Consider the following 23,306-nt stretch of genomic DNA (forward strand, 5'->3'; position numbering starts at 1 on the left):
ACTTTATCAGTGATTGTCTAAAGCAGGAAAAGAACAACAACGCCAGTACCACAGCCATGACTCGCAAGAGAGCACTAGAAGGTGGTCTGTCCCAAGCAAGAGCACCTGCGGGAGGTCGTCCTCCCTATCGTCCATCTGCACCCAGCGCTAGGTTCAGGCCACCACAGTAGAGAGGTTAGAATTTTAGGGGACCACAAAAGCCTTACAAGATGGCAGTGCAGTCCAACAAGGCAGCCGCAACTATGGTATAGGGCAGTTCTAAGGGAACTGTGGGATCTACTGGTACAGTAAGGGGACCCTGCTATAATTGTGATCAACCCAGCCACTTCTCAAGGTTCTGTCCTTATCTGCCCAAGAAGAAGCAGCAGACCTATACTGCTCGGGTGCATAGTATGACTGTGGATGAGATTCCTAAGGGAGAGCCCATAACCGCTAGTAAGTTTCCTATCAACCAACACCCTACAGTTGTTCTATTTGATTCTGGATCATCGCATTCTTTTATGAGTCAAGCATTTGCACGGAAACATGAACAACTATGCACAGAATTGGGTTATGGTTACCGTATAAGTTCAGTGGAGGCTGATGTTTTGACCAATCAGATGGTTCGAGGGGCAACCCTTGAATTAGGTAGAAGAAAGTTTCGAGTGGACTTGATAGTTATGCCTAGACTAGTTCTGGATGTCATTATAGGGATGAATTGGATGAAGGATTGGGGAGCAGTTATAGATACAGGAAGTCGGGTACTTACCCTTAAGGATCCCTAGGGTGAGGGTACTTTCCAAGTACCATTGCCTTAGAGAACGGACCTTATAAGTGTGACATGTGCTACTGAAGTTATTTCTATTCATTAGATTCCAGTAGTGTGTGAGTTCTGGATGTATTCCCAGATGAGTTACCTGGTCTTCCGCCAGATAGGGATACTGAGTTTGGAATTGACTTAATCCCCGGAACAGCTCTGATTTCAAGGAGACCCTATCGGATGCCTTTGGATGAATTAGTTGAGCTGAAGAAGCAACTAGAAGAGTTATCGAAAAAGGGGTTTATCCGGCCAAGCAAGTCTGAATGGGGATGTCCCGCCTTGTTTGTGAAGAAGAAGAAAGAGGGCACATTGAGAATGTGCGTGGATTATAGGCCACTTAACGCTGTAACCATCAAGAATAAGTATCCCTTGCCTCATATTGATGTTATGTTTGACCAGTTAGCCAAGGCTAAGGTGTTCTCCAAGATAGATTTGAGATCCGGTTACCATCAGATCAAGATTAGGCCACAAGATATACCGAAAACTGCATTTTCCACCAGATACGGGTTGTATGAGTATCTTGTCATGTCCTTTGGCTTGACAAATGCTCCTGCATACTTTATGTTTTTGATGAATACAGTTTTCATGCCAGAATTGGATAAGTTTGTGGTTGTGTTCATTGATGACATTCTGGTGTACTCTGAAAATAAGAAGGATCATGAAGAGCATCTGAGAATTGTCTTGACCAGACTTAGAGATCATAAGCTGTATGCTAAGTTTAGCAAGTGTGTATTTTAGTTGAAGAAAGTTCCTTTCCTTGGTCACATTTTGTCAGAAAATGGAGTTTCAGTTGATCCAAGTAAGGTGCAAGAGGTTATGGATTGGAAGGCACCGACCACAGTTCCTAAGGTTAGAAGTTTCTTAGGATTAGCTGGTTACTATCGCCGTTTCATACCAGATTTCTCGAAGATTGCCAAGCCAATGACAAGTCTGCTACAGAAAGATCACAAGTTCGTGTGGACAGAGGAGTGTGAAGTAGCTTTCCACACCTTGCAGAAAATGTTGACCACTGCTCCTGTTCTAGCACAACCGGACATTGAGAAACTATTTGATGTGTTTTGCGACGCATCAAAAACTGGATTGGGATGTGTTCTTATGCAAGAAGGAAGAGTCATTGCTTATGCCTCATGTCAGTTGAGAAAGCACGAGGTCAACTATCTGACACATGATCTTGAACTTGCTATAGTTGTGCATGCCCTAAAAATTTGGAGACATTATCTACTTGGTAATATGTGCAATATTTTCACAGATCACAAGAATCTTAAGTACATCTTTACCCAACCAGAGCTGAACATGAGATAGAGAAGATGGTTAGAATTGATCAAAGATTACAACTTGAATGTGCAGTATCATCCTGGAAAGGCCAATGTAGTGGTAGATGCTTTGAGTAGAAAGTCACATTGCTTGAATGTGCAACCATTACTTGAAGATGGGTTTGACCTGATGCATCCTGCTGTGTTACATAGTATTCAGATTAGTTGCTCTTTGGAGAGTAAGATAATAGAAGGCCAGAAAACAGACAAGGGAATATTTCACATCAAAGAGAAAATAAAAGAAGAGCCATCTAAGCACTTTAGAGTGGATGAACAGGGCATGTTGTGGTTTGACGACCGTCTTGTGGTTCCCAAGGATCGAGAGCTTAAGAATAAACTCATGGATGAAGCTCACCTTTCTAAGCTATCTATCCATCCGGGAAGTAGTAAGATGTATCAAGAACTGAAACCTCGTTATTAGTGGACCAAGATGAAGAAAGAAGTTACAGCCTATGTTGCCAGATGTGACACGTGTTGTAGAGTGAAAGCTATTCATATGAAACCTACCGGTTTATTGCAACCTTTGTTCATACCTAGTTGGAAGTGGGATGATATAAGTATGGATTTTATCTCGGGTTTGCCCACTACTCAAAAGGGACATGATTCGATTTGGGTGATTGTGGATCGTCTTACCAAGACCGCTCATTTCTTACTTGTCAAGATAGATTATCGACCACCTCAATATGCCGAGAAGTATATTGCAGAAATTGTAAGGTTGCATGGTATACCAAAGACTATAGTATCTGATAGAGGGCCACAGTTCATGGCTCACTTTTGGGAACATTTGCACAAAGGCTTGGGAACTAGTTTGATTCGTAGTACCACTTATCATCCTCAGATAGATGGTCAGACTGAACGAGTCAATGCTGTTCTAGAGGATATGTTAAGAGCCTATGTGTTGTCTTCTAGGGGTTCATGGGAGTCATGGTTACCTTTAGCTAAGTTTGCTTACAATAACAGTTATCAAGAAAGCATCAAGATGGCTCCATTCGAAGCTTTGTATGGCAGAAAATGTAGAACACCACTAAATTGGGTCGAGCCAGGAGAAAGAAGGTATTATGGTATTGACTTTGTAGAAGAGGCCAAGAAGAAAGTTCATATTATTCAACAAAATATGAAGGCGGCCCAATCACATCAAAAAAGTTATGCAGATAGAAGAAGGAGACCCCTTGTGTTTGAAGTTGGTGACTATGTTTATCTGAAGGTCACGCCAATGAAGAAGAAACGGTTTGGAGTCCGAAGAAAGCTTGCCGCTAGATTCATAGGACCATACAAGATCTTGGAAAGAAGTGGTCTAGTAGCTTATAAGTTAGAGTTACCAGAGACAATGAGTACCGTCTTTCTAGTTTTCCATGTATCACAACTCAAGAAGTGTTTGCATGTTCCGGTGGAAAGAATAGAACCTCAAGGAATCAAACTCAAATCAGATTTGGTGTATCGTGAGCAACCGGTCCATGTGTTAGACACTAAAGAACGTGCTACTTGGAATAGTGTGGTGAAAACATACAAGATATAGTGGAATCATCATGATGAGGGGGATGCAACTTGGGAAATGGGAGAATATCTACAAAAAGCTTATAAAGATTTTTATAACAAATGGTTCGTAACCCAAATCTCGGGACGAGATTTTTATAAGGGGGAGAGCTGTAACACTTTGGTGTTATGCAAGCATTTAGGCACTGCAAATCATGCATATTATGCATCATCAAGCATTATAATCATACATGCCTAATCATGTAAATAATAACTGAAACAATGCTTTGAAATATATGAAACATGCTCGTGAAACATGAATGTTGCATACACTTGTTTAGAGTTATTTTTGCAATCATTATGCTTGCTAGGCTAATAAAACATGTTTGGCTATAATTATAAATCATCTAAAAATATTTAGGATACAATTTGGAGCAAAGTTTATATTTAATTATTTGCTAAATTTTGCTTTTAAAAATAATTCTTCAAAATTAGGGTTTTGAATTAATATTGATTTTAATTTGGTAATTCAAAATCTATTTGGAATTTGACTTTGGTCATAAAAGCAAAGTTGTAGAGAATAAAATTTTGAGCAACTTTTATTTTTGGGCCAAAGTTTGAAACTACTTTGAAAAAGTTCAAAAATTCATTTGAATGAATTTGGGAGAGAAAAGAATTTGAAAAAAAGATCATTTTACCTTAAATGGGCCTCGCTCCTCACTTTCGGCCCAGCCGCACAGGCCGGCCCGGTCTACCTCCACACCGCGCTCCTACTCCTGCGCACCGCACCCGTTCGCCGCGCACTCGCCCGACCGCGACAGAGCGCGCACGCCACGTGGCGGCCATGCGCCGGCGAGTTCGCCGCGCGGCACCGCCGGCCTGCCCTCCGCCCCTCCTGTCGCGCCTACACCCGCCGCGCCGAGTCTACCACCCCCTCCTCCATCTCAGTTGCTTCCTATCTTCCGCCAACGCAAGCAGCAGCAGCGCACGCACCCGCCACCGCCTGCACAAGCGCCATCGCCGGCGTTGGCTGTTTCGGCCGCTCCTGTTCGCCGTAGGCCGCTCCATCTCGCTAGCAGCTCCGCCTCCACCTCGCACACCTCATGCTCGTGTCGCTTTGCCATGGTAAGCTCCCCTTCCTCGGGAATCGCTTGTCGGAGCCCGACCGAGCTCACCAGAGAGCTCCACTCCCGTGGACACCCCCTCTCCACTCCACCTCTCTCCTTCCTTTTGCGCGCGTGAGCACCGCCTTGCCCTCGTGAATCTCGTGCACGCCTCCCCACGCCCTATCGTGGTTGGAGTCGGCGTACCACAGATAAGCTGCACCATTGCTCCACCATGCGCACCGTCAAGCTCCATTCCGAGCTCCTCCCATGCCTTCTCTTGGTGCACCGCGTCCGCCTCATCGCGGGTGAGCTGGTGGTGGTGACAGGACCGCCGGCTAGCTCACCGTCGACGAGAGCCGGCCGGTCAGCTCTGCCCCTATTTCGGTCTGACCGACAGGTGGGGGCCGTTGACCCATGGGGGCTAGGTCGTCAGCGCCCTGACTTGGGTCTAGGTGCACAGCACCGGGTGTACCCAACGTTTTCATCGGCTGATTTTTAAAAGGATTTAGGAAATGATTTTCTAGAAAATGTTAAATGTTTCCAAAAAGTCATAACTTGCTCAAAATAGCTCCAAATTTGTTGAAACAAATTTTGCTAGGTTCCTTGTCACCAGATCTACATGATAAAAATATTGCATGTCATTTTTGAGATACTTTAATGTAGAGCTTTATTTAATTCTTGATATTGCTGATATCTTGTAAAATGTTTAGTAAATCCTATATGTATCAAAAAAATATGATTCCAAGTTTGTTACTCTTCTTGTATAATGTACTTTCTAGGAAAAATATATGCCATGCATGTCCTATAGAAAAATTATGAGGTGTAGTTCAAGTGCCTTTAATGGCTGCTTTTTGTTATTTTTGCTAGAGAGCAAAATTTGTATAAAACATGCATGTGATAATTTTTGTACAGTGATTATTTACTATTTAGAACCTAGGAAAAATACCAAATCTGTTGTTTGACACTTTTCATAATACAAAGTATTTTCATGCTCATATTTAGGCCTAAGCTTGTCATTTGTGTGTAGGCTATTCCACTTATCCAAATGCCATAAAAATTTGATGGTAGACTACTTAGGGTAGTACTGTGCTATGGTAATTTTCTAAGATTTTTCTATGCTATAAAAATAGATGTTGCTATTCAAACCTATTATTAATTAGGGTTTAATCAAATGTTGCTTTATGCATGATTAAGGAATTAGTGAAGCTTTGGTGTATCTTTGAAGCATTTAATGAGATGTGTTGACTTAGCATATTAGTAGTAGAAGAGAATGCAGTAGATGACATGTGCTTGTAGTACATGTTCTTGGATGATGTTGACTACCTTGCATGCAAGCATATTCATTGTGTTCATTTCATCCGATGCACCTTTTGCATAAGCACTTACGCACCTGCATCATACAGGATCGCAAACCGAGAGCCTAGTCATCATACCCTTGGAGCTCGAGGAGCAGCTCGAGGTGCAGCCACAAGAAGTGACCGAAGCAGACGAGGAGGACGTCGAGGAACTTCTGGAGTGCCCCGATCACCGCCCGAGCTCCTTCGAGAGAGGCAAGCCCCGAAGCATTTTTCTCCCCGGTTTGCGATTATTAATTAATGCTTTACTTTAATTGATGCATTACGTTCAGGAGTTGTTTGCAACCGTTGCTGCATTATATCTTGTCTACCTTTGTTATACTATATCCTTGTTACCCTAGTATCCGCAGTCGAGTCAATGCTTAGTTGGCTTAGACCAGTAGAAGTCGGGTGATTTCCTGTCACCTGTGAGCTATAGGTGGTTACCTGGATCTGCTCGGATAACTATGTAGTCATGGTATAACTAAGTGTTAATTTGAAGTTGAGACCGGACAGAGACTTACAGGGTTTTAGACTATAGTGCTTTCCATCTGTGTCGATTAAGGACCGACCGTTGTTGGGCCTCGGGTCATGTTGAACGCATGCCTTACATTTAGCTGGCCGAATAACATACCTTTCGATCATGAAGCTAGGAGATTATTTGGGCCGAGTGGATTGCCCACAGCGCACTATACCAGAGCAGGTGTGGTAGGACACGGGGGCGCGATGATAAGACCGAAAGGCAGTCGGTCGGCCCCCGGGTACATGTGGTTCCTGGCAAACTCGAGATTTTTCCTGGATAGTTGACTTGGTGACCGATATCTCACCTTAGCGGGTGAGTGAGGTTTGTGTAAGGAATAAATTACCAGCTGGTTAATAATCGATTTGAATCGCCATCGTTCACTGGATAGTGAACACTTGACTTGAGTTACTTCATCATAGTAATGTTGATGGAACACTTGGACGGTTATAATGGATATGACATTATGGAAATTGTTAACGATCATTGGTTATCATTATTTGCTTAATCACATGCTTGCTCTAGTATAAGTGCAAATGTAGTCGACAGGTTAATAATAATTAGCTTGACAATAATGCTTTTGGAAAGGTTCTTGAAATGCTAAAAATGCCTTTTTGCAAATGAGTCAGCTACCCTACTATAAAGCCCTTCATAATCCTTGGTGTCACTTTATTTTCAGTTATGTCGGGTAAGTCTAGCTGAGTACCTTCTCATACTCAGGGTTTTGTTCCCACTTATTGTAGATGGGTAGATATATTACGGCTACTGTATCAACTGCCTTTATCCTACGATGGGTGATACTTAGGACCATGGGCATGGTCATTCCTTACGTCTCATCTAATGCTTTTGTTGGAGATGATCATCAGCTGGCACTGTACTTGAACTCCGTATGAGTGTGTGTGGTTTTGAACAAATGGCTTCCGCTACTTCTATTTGAACTCGGTTGTAATAACTATGTTTAAACTCTGATGTACCTGTGATGCGAACTTTTATGTAATATGTGATGGTGACTGCTAAACTTATTACGATCTTGGCTGGTATGTGAGTTAGTTTGAAATCCTTCGTGATTTCACAGACTACCGGGTTATACGGGCTTAAGTTTGCTAAATCGTCTGCTCTGGCGGATGATTTTCTTACTTAATTTTGTATAATTTGTCGGTTCTGTTACACTTGGTGCGACGCACGAGCCACCGAGCCTCCATCTTGTCCATCGACAGTGCCTCCCGAAGAAGGTAGTCGAGGTAAGGCATCCTCTAGTCAGCCAAAGGGTTAGGCTCTATCGCTGGATCCTCATCAAGCTCTATGACCTTAGGGTCGGATGGAGCCGACGGCTAGTTAGCCCCTAAGCCTAGGGCAGGCAGCCCGTCATTGGCTTGTTCTGGCTCCTCATAGCGGACCAAGGGTTTGTGCTGATCGCTGGTGAAGACACCTGTCGGCATCGGCTCTCGGCCGGATGCCGCCTTCGCCAGCGCGTCGGCCGCCTTGTTGAGACATCTCAGGATGTGATTGAGCTTGAGGCTATCAAACTTGTCCTCTAGTTGGTGGACTTCTCGATAGTATGCAGCCATCTTGGCATCGTGGTAGCTCGACCTTCGTGACTTGGTTGATGACTAGCTAGGAGTTGCCCCGAACATCGAGGCGTTGGATATCCAACTCGATGGCGATGCGTAGGCCGTTGATGAATGCCTCATATTTAGCCACATTGTTGAAGGGGAAATGGATGCGAACCATGTACCTCATGTGTATCCCAAGGGGCGAAACAAAGACCAGCCCTGCGCCGGCGCCTTTCTTCATCAGCGATCCATCGATGTACATCGTCTAGTACTCCTAGTCGATGACTGCTGGTGGCATTTGGACCTCGGTCCACTCTACAATAAAATTAGCCAGCACTTGGGACTTGATGGCTGTCCAGGAGGCATACAAGATGCCTTGTCCCATCAGCTCGAGTGCCCACTTCATGATTCTTCCCGTCGCATCCTGGTTTTGGACAACCTCACCGAGGGGGAAGGACGTCACGACCATCACCAGATGTGACTTGAAGTAGTGACGTAGCTTCCTCTTAGTGATGAGGATGGCATACAGGAGCTTTTGAATTGAAGGGTAGCGGGTCCTAGAATCGGATAGGACCTTGCTAATGAAGTACACAGAGCGTTGTACTTTGAGGGCATGTCCCTCTTCTTCTCGCTCCACCACCGGGGCAGTGCTGACCACTTGTGTGGTGGCCGCAATAGAGAGTAGAAGCGGTTCTCCATCGGTTGGAGGAACCAGGATTGGAGCCTTCATCAGGAGTTGTTTGACCATGTCAAGCGCCTCCTGGGCCTCGGGCATCCATTCAAAATGGTCGGCCTTCTTCAAAAGCCGATAGAGGGGGAGACCTCATTCGTCGAGGCATGAGATGAAGCGGCTAAGCATGGCAAGGCACCCTATAACTCACTTTAACCCCTTCATGTTTTGAATTGGGCCCATCCTTATGATGGTTGAGATCTTCTCTGGGTTGGCTTCGATGCCATGCTCGGAGACAATGAAACCAAGCACCATACCCCTCAGGACCCCAAAAACGCACTTCTCGGGGTTGAGCTTAATGTTGTTTGCTTGGAGTTTTGTGAAGGTCTGCTCAAGGTCGGCTACGACCTGGTCAGCCTATTTGGACTTGACCATGATGTCATCCACGTAGGCCTCAATGGTTTGCCCAATGAGGTCTCTGAAACACTTGAGCATACAATGTTGGTACGTAGCCCCTATGTTCTTTAGACCGAATAGCATTGTAACATAGCAGAACGATCCGAACAGGGTGATGAAAGATGTCGTGAGCTAGTCGAACTATTTCATTGTGATTTGATGGTACCTAGAGTACGCATCAAGGAAGCAAAGGGTTTCACACCCTGAGGTAGAGTCGACTACTTGGTCTATGCGTGGCAAAGGAAACCGATCCTTTGGACATGTTTGTTGAGACCCATGTAGGTGACACACATTCTCCATTTCTCGCTCTTCTTTCGTATAAGGACGGGATTGGCTAACCACTCTGGGTGGTATACTTTTCAGATGAACCCTGTCGCCAACAACTTTGCGATCTTCTCGCCGATGGCCCTACGTTTCCCCTCATCAAAGCGATGCAGGTGCTGTTCATCGGCTTGGAGCCTGGCCTGATCTTTAAGACATGCTCAGCGACTTCTCTCGGAATGCCCAGCATGTCCAAGGGTTTCTATGCAAAGATGTCTCTGTTGGCGTGGAGGAAGCCGACAAGCGTGCTTTCCTATTTGGAGGAAAGCGTGGTGCCAATGCGCATCGTTTTACCTTTGGAGCAACTAGGATCTATGAGGACCTCCTTGGTGCCCTCCACTAGCTCAAAAGACCCAGCCGACCACTTAGGGTCGGGTGCTTCCTCGGCGACCTTCTTCTCGATGGCTGCAAGCTCTTTGGAGGCGACGATTGCTGTGGCGTGATCGTAGCACTCAACCTCGCATTCGTAGGCACGCTAGAAGGAGGTGCCGATGGTGATGATCCCGCATGGTCTCGACATCTTTAGTTTTAGATAGGTGTAGTTGGGGACGGCTGTGAACTTCGCATAGCATGGACGTTCCAGAATGGCATAGTAGGTTCCATGGAACTCGACCAGCTCGAAGGTGAGGGTCTCCGTCCTATAATTGGATGGATCCCGAAAGATGACGGGCAGATCGATCTACCCAAGTGGCACGGCCTACTTTCTAGGCACGATGCAGCTTCTCGAAGTGGTCTAGTGTACCCTCCGTGGGCTTCTGGCTCCTCTTGTGGTCGGCGGCGACCATGAGTGAGCCCTCACGTCGCTGCTTGTTCTTCTTCTTGACGGGATGATTGGAGGCGCCTTCGTCGATGCCCTCATCCTACTTCACCTTGCCTTTGAGGCGGTTGACCTCGCCCGAGGCATGGCTGGTAGCGATGTTGAGGAGCTCCTTGGTGGTTTATGGGTCCTTATGTCCCAACTTGTGAACCAGGGACTCGCAAGTGGTCCCAGACAGGAAAACTCCAATAACGTCGGCGTCAGCGACGTTAGGCAGCTCGTTGCACTGCCGGGAGAAGCGTCGGATGTACCCACGGAGGGTTTCTCTGGCCTTCTGTTGGCAGTTTTTGAGATTCCATGGGTTCCTAGGACGCTTGTACGTGCCCTAGAAGTTCTCTATGAAGATCTCTTTCAGGTCCGCCCAACTTTAGATTCTATTGTGCGGAAGGTGTTCCAACCATGTTCTTGCCGAATCAGCCAGGAACAATGGAAGATTGTGGATAATGAAGTCGTTATTATCCGCTCCACCGGCTTGGCAAGCAAGTCGATAATCCTCGAGCAATAGTCTGGGGTTTGTTTCCCCAGAGTATTTTGGGATGTTGGTTGGTAGTTGGTACTATAGCTGGAAGGCGGCATTGAGGATGTGTCGGCCGAAGGCCTGAGGTCTCGGTAGGTTGGGGCTCGGGCTTTGGTCCTCACCGCTGTCGTAGCATCCACCACGATGAGGGTGGTAACCGTGGCTAGCCCCCTCCCCCACATCACCATGGGTAGGCCTACGAGCATCGAGGGTGTCGCGCGCATCATGGTTGCGGCCGAGACGCTCATGCACCGGGACCACGGTGCGCAGCCTGCTACCTTGCGGCGCCTGGTGGACTGATGCGTCCTTGTCGGGTCGCTCCGAGGGCATGAGCTGGTTGGCGTCAAGCTCGCGTCATCGGGACAATGAGTTTTTGGCTTGCTGTGCCGCCGCACGCTCGAGTAGCGTGCGAATCTCACGATGGACCCGATGATCCTCGGGCATTGCAGGCACCGAATGCCCATGAAGCAAGGCCGCCGCATCAGCGATGTTCTAGCTTGCCCTGGCGAAGTGTGGCAGGGCTTCATCGTCCTCGATGATCCTCCAGTTCACATCGCGGGCCATGGTGTGCGCGCGCCCACCATGTTCATGGCATTCAATCTCTCGATCGAGCTCCACGTGTTCCTGCTCGAGCTGGAGTCATGCTTCCTCGATCTCTTGATGTCGGGCCTTCAGCTGCTCCATCCACAAGCGGGGTAGAGCCCCTGTATCCCCTTCGACCTCGTCATTGAGGTCATTTGTCGGGGTAGCCTCTTTCTCATGGATGCTTTTGACGTGTCCCTTAGGGGTACCTGCCATAAATTATTCATGAGAGGGGTGATGGCTCCCCCTACTGGAGTCAGAGGCGGAGGACGACTCCGTTTCTTCCACGAGGAGGTCATGGAAAGACGCCACGAGATATTCGTTCATCCCCACGAACTCATCATTCGTGGGGAAAGGAGGCACACGTTGCGCCACAAGGTGGCCAACGGTCTCTACGGTGTTGTGGAGACCGAACGGGAGCGCTATCGGGACACTTCGGATGGGGTATCCTGGAGAGAGCGGCTCCCCTCCGGCAAGCTATGCCATGACGTTGGCGAACGAGAAGGTGAGGTGGCGCAGGTCCTTGCGGTGGTCGGCGTCCTCGGAAGGCACCGAGCTGGTGCTCTAACCTCTCGTAGTTGAAGTTGAGGAGCTGGTCGCTTCTGGGGGCACGGGCCTCCGATGCGTGCAGCGGTAGCTCCTCAAGTGCCTCGGCGATCGCGTTGAGGCCGATGGAGTGGAGAGGTCGGACAGCGGCAGGAGCCATCGTCAACTCTCCCTCCGTCATGATGCTGAAGTCTAGGTCCCTGAAACGCACGTGCGCGCCCGGGACCCAGCTGAGGTTATGACTAGCCATCCGAGACCTAGTGTAGATGTCGAGACGCGCAAAAGGCCTCTACCTGGCGTACCAACTGTCGGTGTTTCGAGTTGCCACCGACTAGTAAATTTCTAATATTTCATGTTTGGCTCGGATGGTGTGCTAAGAGGACACGAGGTTTATACTGGTTCGGGCAGAATATCCCTACGTCCAGTTCGTTGCTGCTGCTCGTGTTACTAGCACTGAAAGTTCATAGTACGGTTTACAAATGGTCGAGAGAGGGACAGGTCCCAAGTCTCTGGTGAGAGGAGTGAACGGATGCCGAGAGCTCGGTCACTTTCCGACTGTGAGCTTGTGTGTTCTGGTCGGTTCGGGGTTCGATGGATTCGAGTCCCAATTGATGCGATGTGTTGCAATGCCGTTTATGGAACGCCCTGCTTTCCCTTTTATAGGCCAAGGGAAAGCACGGGTTACAGTGGAGGAAAAAGAGGAGGATGAGAAGGAGAGGAAGTCCTCCAGAATCGTCGGGTCCTTCTTTTCGTTCACATGGGTCCTGCCGACCCTGTCGACGTCAACAGGGACAGCTCCACGTAGCGGCCCTGTCCGTCATTGGTGCCATGCGCAGGCATCGTCTCCCGGTCATGGCGCTCCACTCCTTCCTGGCAGACGTCGTGGTGAACTGACGCACCTGTCAGTGCTCGTGCGAGGGTTGGGCAGAACAACACCGGTACGCCCGACGCTATTCCTGATGTGAATCCCCCAGGTATTGCCCATCACGACTACGGGTTATATCGGGGTGTGTCGGTCACTTCCCTGGTGTCAGAGCTTTGACCCAGGCCCATTCGCTTGGACCTAGAGTGGTTGGCGGCGGTATGGGTCTTCGTCGGGCGAGACGGATCCCCTGGCCTCGGGGTCGGTCGAGGCGGAGTCCCCCCAGAGGTCGGCGTGAGGCGGAGCCCGCCCTTAGAGGACAGGCGAGGCGGAGCCAGCCCTCAGAGGTTGGGCGAGGCGGAGCCTGCGGCCTCGGTGTCGGGCAAGACGGAGCCTGCCCTCAGAGGTCGTGCGAGTCGTAGCGCAAACCCAAGGGTCGGGCGAGGCAGAGCCCGTCCCCAGAGATCGGGCGAGGCGGAGCCCGTGGCCTCGGTGTCGGGTGAGGCAGAGCCCGCCCTCATAGGTCGGTCGAGGCGGAGCCAGACCTCAGACGTCGGGCGAGGCGGAGCACGCGGACTCGGTGACAGGCGAGACGGAGCCCGCCCTTAGAGGTCGGGCGAGACGGAGCCCACGGCCTCGGTGTTGGGCGAGGCGGAGCCCACCCCCAGAGGTCGGCGCGAGGTGGAGCTTGCGCACCTAGGAGTCGGTTAGAGCTGTAATCACGCTCTTAACTACTCGGATGAATCAATATTGATGGTTATTAGCTTCTTCTCTTCGTGACCTAGTATAGATCCCCAATAGGAGACGTCTGCTTGCGATTTGTGAGTTCGACAGGTGACGGTGACCTACTCCGCAGAGATTGTTGGGAAGCTCGAACAGCCGGACAGGGACGGAATGGAAGGAACTGGTCTGGAGATTATACAAACGCCAGAGCACCTTCTGATTTGGTGCTATCTGGCTAATTTAATCTCGAAACGTTTTTATATATTTTTTAAGGAATCGAACGTTTTTATATTTTGTAACCATCTGGATCAAATACTCTAGGACAAATTCAGTAATCCACACTGGCTACCAGTACCAAATGGTGAAATATGTAAGTTTTCTGAATGGAGAGGGCCTAAAACTCCAAATGTCTCGCCCGCAAAAAATCAAGATGGTCTTTAGAGTTTGGATGGATGGATGCACTGCACGGTTTGGGTCACAGACGGCAGAGGCACGCACGGAGTAGTTGGCGGGTGGGCCGCGCGGCACCGCCTGAGCATGGGCATTCCGTTTCGGTGCCGCGCAGAGGCCTTTATGAATTTTGTCCGTGCGACCTTAATAGGGGCAAGTCACTTTTCTTCTCTCATGAATCATGCCTTGACAAAAGGCATGGAAATTTTCGACAATCTATATTAGCATCGATTCGTATCGAATCCAGAGTCTAAGCTCGGGCACCCAATTAAGCCATGTCGCTCATTACCCTGCAACTGTAGGATCCAACCATCACGCGATATCGACCGTTCGAATGCGCTCTTCGCGCTTAATGCTAGAGCAGTCATCACAGGTTTTAATACGTGGATCCAGCTAAGCATGCTTGATCTTCGTTGCGGCTAGCGCGCTCAAGCAGCAGGGCGGCAGGTCGCACACGCACGGGGCTTGGCGCATCCTGTCCGTACCTGAGGAGAGCCAACTCCTGCGACGGTGACAAGCCACGACGGCAAACCCATGGCGTGGCTCGAGCTTGTGGTACAACAGCCTAGATGAATGCACTCCAACGTAGGTAGGTAGAGGAACGTTGGTGGCCTATGGATCCTCCGCATCGGTGTGTTTGTTGATGTTGAGACGGTGTGCTTCTGCTCCCGACTGTGCCGAGCAGCAAGCGGTGCCTAACAAGCGATGTTGTGGGGGAACCACCTTTCTAGCCCACTGTCGAGTATACTACCTCTCGTGCCTCCACCTACATGGAGGCCGGTGATTTCAGCCCGCATCATTGGCACGCACCACCATGGGTCACACTTGCTGCGTGTTCGACGAAATAACAAGCACACCATAGGGTGCGCTGCCAGCCATGTTGCGTATCGCAATGTCTCGTGGCTCATGCCGAGGCAAGCTAGCTGTGGAGACTACATAGAGAGATTAACTTTTTTTAATTTCTTTGTGGGTGGGTACCTCTTGCTGTGAACTGCTCAAAAATAACTTATACAATGTTTTTGGCTACTTTACGTGGCTTATGTTGCTTTTTCACTCTATTGTGGACGCCCAATATAATTGACAAAGTAGTGATAGTTTTACTGCCGTAAAACTTACTTTTTGATAAAAACGTACAATAATTTTAGTCACAAATGCACAATTGGGGCTTTCTTTCGGAAGCACCCCTCGCCCCTCGACTCTGTCAGGTCGCCTCCCACCGCTTGCCTTGCGGTCGCCACCGCCGTCGACCAGCCGGCCAGCGGCGCTGGACAACCGGCCTGTGCGTGCTCTCCCTATCTCCTTCCTAGTCCCCTCCCCTCAGCTCCAAATCCGATAGCTTTTCTCCTCTGCCGGTGGAGGTCGTTGCCCCGCCATTGGAGGCTAGATCCGACCACACCCCTGGCTGATCTACTTCGACCCACGTCGGATTTGGTCATTGCTTGGGGTGTTGTCGTGTCTTCAGCTATTGGCATCATCCTGGGTAGCTTGGTGGTCGTGGCCATTGACTATCGTGGCTGCGTGGGGCCTGCCTAGCCCCCACCCCGGCACTGTTCCCTTCCGTCATTGGTCCTCCCCCTAGCGCTGCCATCACTGCCCTCGCTCGTGCGTGGGTGCTGCTAGTGGGCTGTCGGCCGTAGAAGGCCAGATCTGGCCACACCTCGGCTCCTTGGCTGCTGGGGCACGCTCTTGATGCCTAGTGTGGTGGTGCCGCCATCCCTAATCCCTACCTCGTCGCCAGTCTGGTAGAGGGGATTTGCTATGCCTATGTGCGCCATACTTCATCTTTGTAGTGGTTTGTCCTATAGTGGTGCTGATTTGGGTTGAACTTTTTGGTGGATGCTTTACCGCCCTCGTTTGGCTTTCGTGGCGGATGCTATGCAGCTACCCTTGTGTCTCTTTTTCCTGGCGGATGCTTTGCCGCCGTTGGCCTAGCGGATGCTTTGCCGCTGCGGTCGTTGGACTCTTCTTCGGTGGATGATTTGCCTCCGCGGTCGTTGGCCTCTTTTTCTGGCAAATGCTTTACCGCCGTTGTTGCGTTAGCCTTGTTCTCTACCGGATGTCACTTGTTCTCACTAGTTATTTATAGCTGATGCTTTGCCGCTATAGCTATTGCTGGAGGGTCGTCTTGTCTTCTATGGGTGGATGCTTTGCCACCATGGCTATGTTTCACTATAGGCAACCAGTGCGATGATGTCTCTTTTTTTTCTCATTGGTTCAGCTTGTTAGGATTTTCTTGCTGCTCTGATCCATTCAAGGTCACTTGCCACTTGCTCGGTGGTTATAATTTGCACTGTGAGAATTCTCTCATAGTTGCTTCGTGTAATTTCTTTCCTTATGATGAAACACGTGCTTAGGCACGATCCTCAAAATATTTTAACATTTTAAACTCAGCACGCAACAAGTAATTGTAAGTCAAAGGTTTGATTGGTTGAATTTTGACAACCCAAAAGTATCACTTATCTGGGACTAGAGCCTGAAGGGTATGTAGTTTGGAGTCAAGGATGGGCAGAAAAAAAAAGAGAAATGAGCACCAACTCCCAAAAACAGAGGCTAGGACGCAACTTGTTCGGCTGGACTTAAAAAACACTGTTCATGCTGAAAAACATTGTTCATGCTGATTTGTTGTGAGAGAAAAACATTGTCCCGCCTGGAAAAACAAGCTAAACAAGCCGGCTTGTTGCTCAGCCGAACAAGCTGCAAAGTTACTTTGGCCTTCGGTCTTTAGAACAATTCTAGTGAATATAATGCTCTATACTTCAAGCAATCCAAGATGACTATCCCTTGTGTCTTTTGCAGTCCCTCGGCAAATCCACTACTTGTTGCTCAACAGATTCAAGCCAGCCCTACCTCACCCTCTTTGTGCTTAATTGTAACACCTCTAGTGTTACGAGCTTGCTTAGCATTGAGATTTAGGCCCGAGAGGGATTAGCCTAACAAGTTTTCGGATTTTAAAATTTTATAACGCACGTGAAATGGTAAGCAAATCCTATGTGACTCACTTTTGTGGTTGAGAAAAATCAAAATAAATAGTGTTAACTAGTGCTCTTGGGAGCTCAAAAATCAAATTTGATGTTAAGATAAGCTCTTTTCGTTAAGTCGGCAAACGTTTGAACTATTATTAAAATACCATTTTTGGCGAATTATATTGAGCAAAATAGTTAAATGGTGCTTAAATATTTTGCTCCTATGAGTTAGTACAAGGTATGGACTATTGCATGAAGTATTTGTTGGTTGAAGCTAACAAGGTTTAGACCTATTAAAAATTGCGACAAAAGAGTTAATGGTTACTTAGTCCCAACTGAAATCCTTAACTTTTCTAAGTATGGAAAAGTAGTAAAACAATGCTATTTTGACATTTAATTTCTAACAAAAATGTTTAAACATTAGCTGCATATTTTGGTATTGTTGATTGCATCAAAGTGAGCGCTTGAGCATGGCATAGGTCACAATTGTGTTGGATGTCACGTTGCTCTCGTAAAAATTCTCAAACTTCGTTGGAACACGCTGTAAACCATGTTGTTGGCGCTCTGTTCATGAACCAGCACTCCAGCGACGAACCCAAGTTGGCATCCTTTTATCTCCCTCTCTGGTTGCTCTCGGGTCATGACGATCGCTCCGCTAGCTAGCTGGTAGTGTCGACTTTAGGTTAGTAAGATTGGTTGAACTTCGGTTGAGATGATCGGCATCCATTGCTTCGCTTTAAAAACACGTGCACGTCACCATTTGTAGTTGTTCGGCCTAGGTTCGCAGTCACCACGCGAGTACGCTGTTGCTGCCTGCCCGCTCCTGGCCATGGTCATTGCCCCGTTGGCCGGCCTCGTTGACTGCCGACCGCCAGCCGCATGCCGGGCTGTGCCAGCCATAGTCGCCTTCCGAAGGGCTGGGCTGAGCTGCAATGCTGCTGCGTGGATGTCGCGTGCGTGCTATTGGCCAGGCCATGCACCGGGCCAAGCCGACACCATGACAGTCGCCGTCGTGCGCTCGTCTCACCACTCAATTCACCTACATGCCTAGTCGCTGTCTGCATCCTCTTTTCTGTAGCGTTGCTACCCTTTGTCGCGGTGTCAATGCCTTTCCCATGCGATCGTTGTTCCACTGCCACCATCCACGCCCTGCCAAGACCGAGCGGTCCCATCTCGGCACCCCACGGCACGCTCCCTCTAAGCCTCACCGTGCGGATGCTCCCGCTCATTTAACGCAACCTTGGTCGAGGTTGTCCGAGCCTGGAAGCCGCTGCCCCATCTACCTTGCCGCCAATGGAGCGGCGCCGCTTCGCAAGCTTATACACGCGGTTCATGATACCCCACCTCGATTCAGTGCTCCAGCAGCTAGGATTGGAGGCTCGCTAGCAGCCGACCCGCACCAAGGTGTAGACAAGCCTTGTTGTCGACCAATTTGGTGTTTTGCCGTCGCTGGTCATCTCGCCGTCATAGTATGGCACGTTTTGGGGGTAAGTCTATACGTTTGGTCTTAGTTCAATTCAAGTCAGCTGTAGACTCATCTTAACCCCTTGATGCCGGTGCTCGCCCTAGCTTCGCTGAAGGTCCCGCCAGAGGTGAGCTGACGCGACCATGCCCATCTCGGGATGTTGCCGCCTCTGTAGCTCGCACGTGGCCAGCACCACACAGGGCCTCTCCATCCTCATCAACACATCGGTTGCTCTAGTGGTATGACACTGGTGCTTGCGCACCACTTCTTTTCTCTCTCCACCCTCCTCGTTCACCGAAATGTTGCGCCGCCGCTGTACACCACTGGCCACCACTACAGTATGTGCTAGAGCGCCTCCTAGCTCTCCACCGCCACCCAACATAGCCGCTTAGGTCGGGGATTGCTATCGACCCTCTTGGTAAGTCCGCACGAACCCTAGATGGCCGGCGTGACCGCTCGGTGCCTATACTCGCCGTGTCGCCGCGTGTCCTGCTTCAGGGACGTGCGTGGGGAAATTAGGAAGAAGCTAGGGGTGAAATGAATTAGTCAGAGAGAGGGAAATAGTAAACAGACGGTGACGTAGTTTCAGAAAAGATCAGGGTCTCTTTTGCAAAAGAGCCACGCGCACAGACTCCTCGCTTGGGGTCGTTGCTGGGCCGGCTTGCTGTGCGCGCCCGCGTTCCATGTTGGGCCAAGCCGGGCTGCTGGGCCGAATGCTTAACACCGGTCCTTTTGTTTTGTAAAGCATTTTCTAATTTAGTTTCTAAGGTAAATTTGTAAATTTAATATAAAATTGTGTAGTTAACCAAAAATTATGAAATCAATTTTGTTAGGTTCCTAAAATCATGATCTATCTGCTAATATATTTTGTTCACATAGTTTTATGATATTTTCAGGAGTTATCTAATTAATTTGAGATGCTTAATATGTAAGAAATAAACTTGTAGGATTTTTTATGATAAATTGGTGATAGTGTTGGCTCTGAAACTTTCACAGTAAATTCCTAATATTATTAGGTGCTCACTGTAATTTTTGTTGCTCCATAATAATTAGTTTGCTAAGGTAGCTAAATGAGCCCTAGTTCAAAAATATATATTTAATTAATAAAATGCCGAATCACCTTGGGATGTTAGAACTAAAACATTTTTTCTGGAAATGAAGCCTTACCTGATGATGTGGATATGTAGCCTAGTACGCTAGTCATTAGAGCTAGCTCGTTAGCTTATGGAGCATAATCGTAATTTAGAGTTGTCGTTGCCATTGATTATTTGCGTCTCTGCGTTGTATCCACGTATATCATAATAGGGACAATGATAGATCATGGAGTCGACTGAAGTAGCGAAAAAGATGGTGCCTTGATGATCATGTCACCATGATGGAATGCTAACTTTTGGTTATATCTCACTCAGGCAAGCCCCGGTGCATAACCCCTATTATTCTGCACTTTATCTTATGCTTGTGCATTAAGTTTTAAGGGGTTGAATGAAAACCACTTGCATTTATATATATCCTTATCATATGAGTAATACTAATATGTTAGGATCATGTAGATTGCTATGCTATAGGATCTGGTAGAAGTCGAGTGATTACCTGTCACATGTAATATATATGAATGATAATTGGAGATCGGACGGAATGGTACTTTGGATCTGGACTTGGTTAGGCATTCGAGCGAGGCTCGGATTACACTTGTTCCGTCTGTGTCGATTGAGGATCGTCCGTTATTGTGGATGGTAGTCAGGTCACAGACTTATTATCCTAAGTACATACTTGCTTATGAGAGCGGGAAGGCTTGTTACGCTCTTGTCATGGGTTTCGGTTCTTTTTAGATCGACTGATTGGAGGTGGGGAAAGGTGGAGGTCTAAGCACCATACTGAACCCGGGTCTCAAGTGTGGGGGCTTGGAGTCCAAGTTTGGACAGGGACCTGGACCCTATGACAGGTGTGGAATTGGTTGGTCTTGTTTGTGCTTGGGGTACAAATGGGGCGTGTGTTTTGGAGTACCCAGCTGGGATACATTGATTCACGAATCGTTGTTTCTGTGAGACGGTACCGACTTGGCTATGGTCTAGCATCATAGTAAGAACTAGAATACGAAAGATGGTAAAATGGTTCTAATTGCTCACCACTTGCTTGAAAGTAGCATAGGAGCTTACATAGAATGATTAGTTAATGAACTAATGATGACTGCTAATAAAAAGTGAATATAAAGACACACGTTTAGTAATGCTTCTTGCAGATGCAATAACCCACAAGACAGATAACCTTGCATATCCTTGGAGTCTTTTTATTTTGCTCCTGTCGGGTAAGTCTTGCTGAGTATAATCGAGTACTTAGGGTTTTATTCCCCCTGTTGTAGGTGATCAGAGGATACATAGAGTTAACTCTTGTGTGTGGAAACCTCCTAGTGGGCTCAGAGAGGATTCCTTTCATGCTATGACTATAGTGTTTATTTAAAACCCTCACTAAAGGTTTTTATAAGAAAAGATGTAAAATCTGCTAGCATCTCTTGTATATAAATGTCCACTACGTTAATGCTCCACCATGTCATTAAATTAATCTTTGCTTCCTCTGTAACTCGAATAACATTGTTATATTCCGTTGTTATCATCAATTGAGATAATATTCTACTATTGTAATAAAGTGATGTAAGAAATGACTTCAGAATATTATAAGCTTTATTCTCTCATTTATGATCCTGATGAAAAAATATGGATTTTTGAGTTCTCTCTTGGGGTGTGCTCGACGGAACAACACGATTTAGTGCACTCTCTTGGATACTTAGTATCTAATGGAAGACAAGTACTCTTGGGAGGGCATTAGATTAGGCGGTTCTGCCACATTAATGCTACAACTATCCAACATTACTTCTTATAGACTTCATGCCCCTTTTCCTCTTCAGTGCGTGGAGTATGTCTTTGTGGCTTAGCGTGTGTTGGCGGTCACTATCAACATAATCCTACCGCCAATTCAAGTCCAAAATAGGAGAAATAAACATACTTTTAACACATATGCATATACTATTGACCTAGTTCTACTTGTATTGGAGAAAACATGTTTTGCAGGACAAATATTTGAATACAACTGGAAAACAAACCAAAATGCACCATCTAGAAAGCATAAAGTAGATTCTACACCAAAGAGACAAGTAAAGGCCCACTCCAACAAAGCATCTGGGCCAAACACCAATGTGGGGAGGGTCCAAGCCCACCCAAGAACCAACCAAGCGAAGGCGGTCATGAGGCGGGCCCACTAGGGTGAGGGCATACCCTAGGTGTGGCTGTACCCCTACCGCCTCCTCTCAGCCCACCTTTCTACGGCAGTTGCATGCCATCATGCTACGGCAGTTCCTGGGTGTTTCCTATTTTACCAGCGCCAAACCGTCCTCACTTCACTATATAAGAAGGGGGTGGAGCTCATTCTCAACACACACATTCATTTGGAGCCAAGCACCTCACTACCATCTCTTGTACTCTTTTAGTTTTAGTAGTACTTTTGTGAGCAAGGCAAGAGCTACTTGGAGAGCTTGTCTCCTTGGAAGAAGAGTGACATCTTGGCATGAATAATACTATGAAGAGTTCTTCCATAGTCATGCTCTCATATCATTTATATAATAGTGCATATGAACTAGAGTATAGTTGTCTTGTTATAATCATGATATATGAACTAGTGTATAGTTTGTGTGTTATGATCTTAACATATTCAACTTCATGCTTAATCATTCATATGGTTGGTATGAGTAGAAGTAAAGCTAGGGTTGAGGTGACAGTTCGTCGTTCCTTCGGGTTTACCCATATTCTTGCTTGTCGATCCGTAGGGTTGGAGTCCCAGGGGGATATGGGTAGTTTCCTTTTACATGGGCGTGGTGCTCGGATACACGGGAACCTTTGGATATGATGGTATCCCACAGTTGAGGGGTACGCGGCAGGTGGTGACAGCCCTATCCATCCCTTGTAATCCCCCACGTCTAGGTATTGTGTAGGAGTTTCAAAAACTCTCGCGCTTGCTGGTAGACCAGTGCTCGAAGATCTTCCCATTCATCTTACACTTAGTTCTAGCTCTAGTCATATAACTTGTATGATCATTAACTATTCTTTGCACGGCTATATTAAAACATGCCAGCTCCATATAGGAACATTCTTTTATTCTTTGTTTTCCTTTTATCCTTGAAGTTGGCCCAGATGTGTGTCCACTATCCTTAATATACCGTTTTTACCCCTGTCATGAACTATGGTCCACTATGCAAGTATGTAATCATGTTTATATCTATGCTAGACTCTTATACCTTGCTCTCCTTTGGGAAAATATAAATAACGATAGCCTGAATACTTCCGGGTGAAATGCTACAACGATAGATACGTGCACTTGCAGATATTCTCTATAATCATTAAGAACTATCGTAGTTGGTGTTTCTTGGCAGCGTTGATAAGATTAACTCAATCTTAGTAATGGTGTTAAGAAATACCAACAGGCATTTCCGGCGCCGTTGCCGGTGATGGACTTAAAACCTCCTCACTTGGTGATTGTGCTAAGAAATGCCAACAGCGTGCCACCACTACATGGTGAGGATTCTAAAGAGCAAGCTCACCACCATGAAGATGCTTCGCCTAGCTGCCCCTTGCCACTGGCCTCTATGTTCATGGTGGTTCCTTTTAAGGTTGATCATAGTGGTGGTAAGGTCCACTATGGTGATAGAGGCTGATGAGTGGAGGTCCATTTAGATGGGGTTTGTCATCGGGTTGGCAAGTATAGGATCGCCATGGTGTCAAACTCAATGGTATCTCTTTGGTTAAGGTTGAGAAAAAAAGAATTGGGTTTTTGAAGGTTCAGTCATCA

This window comes from Miscanthus floridulus, chromosome 3, assembly GCF_019320115.1.
Source record: "Miscanthus floridulus cultivar M001 chromosome 3, ASM1932011v1, whole genome shotgun sequence".
In the NCBI taxonomy this organism is placed as follows: Eukaryota; Viridiplantae; Streptophyta; class Magnoliopsida; order Poales; family Poaceae; genus Miscanthus; species Miscanthus floridulus.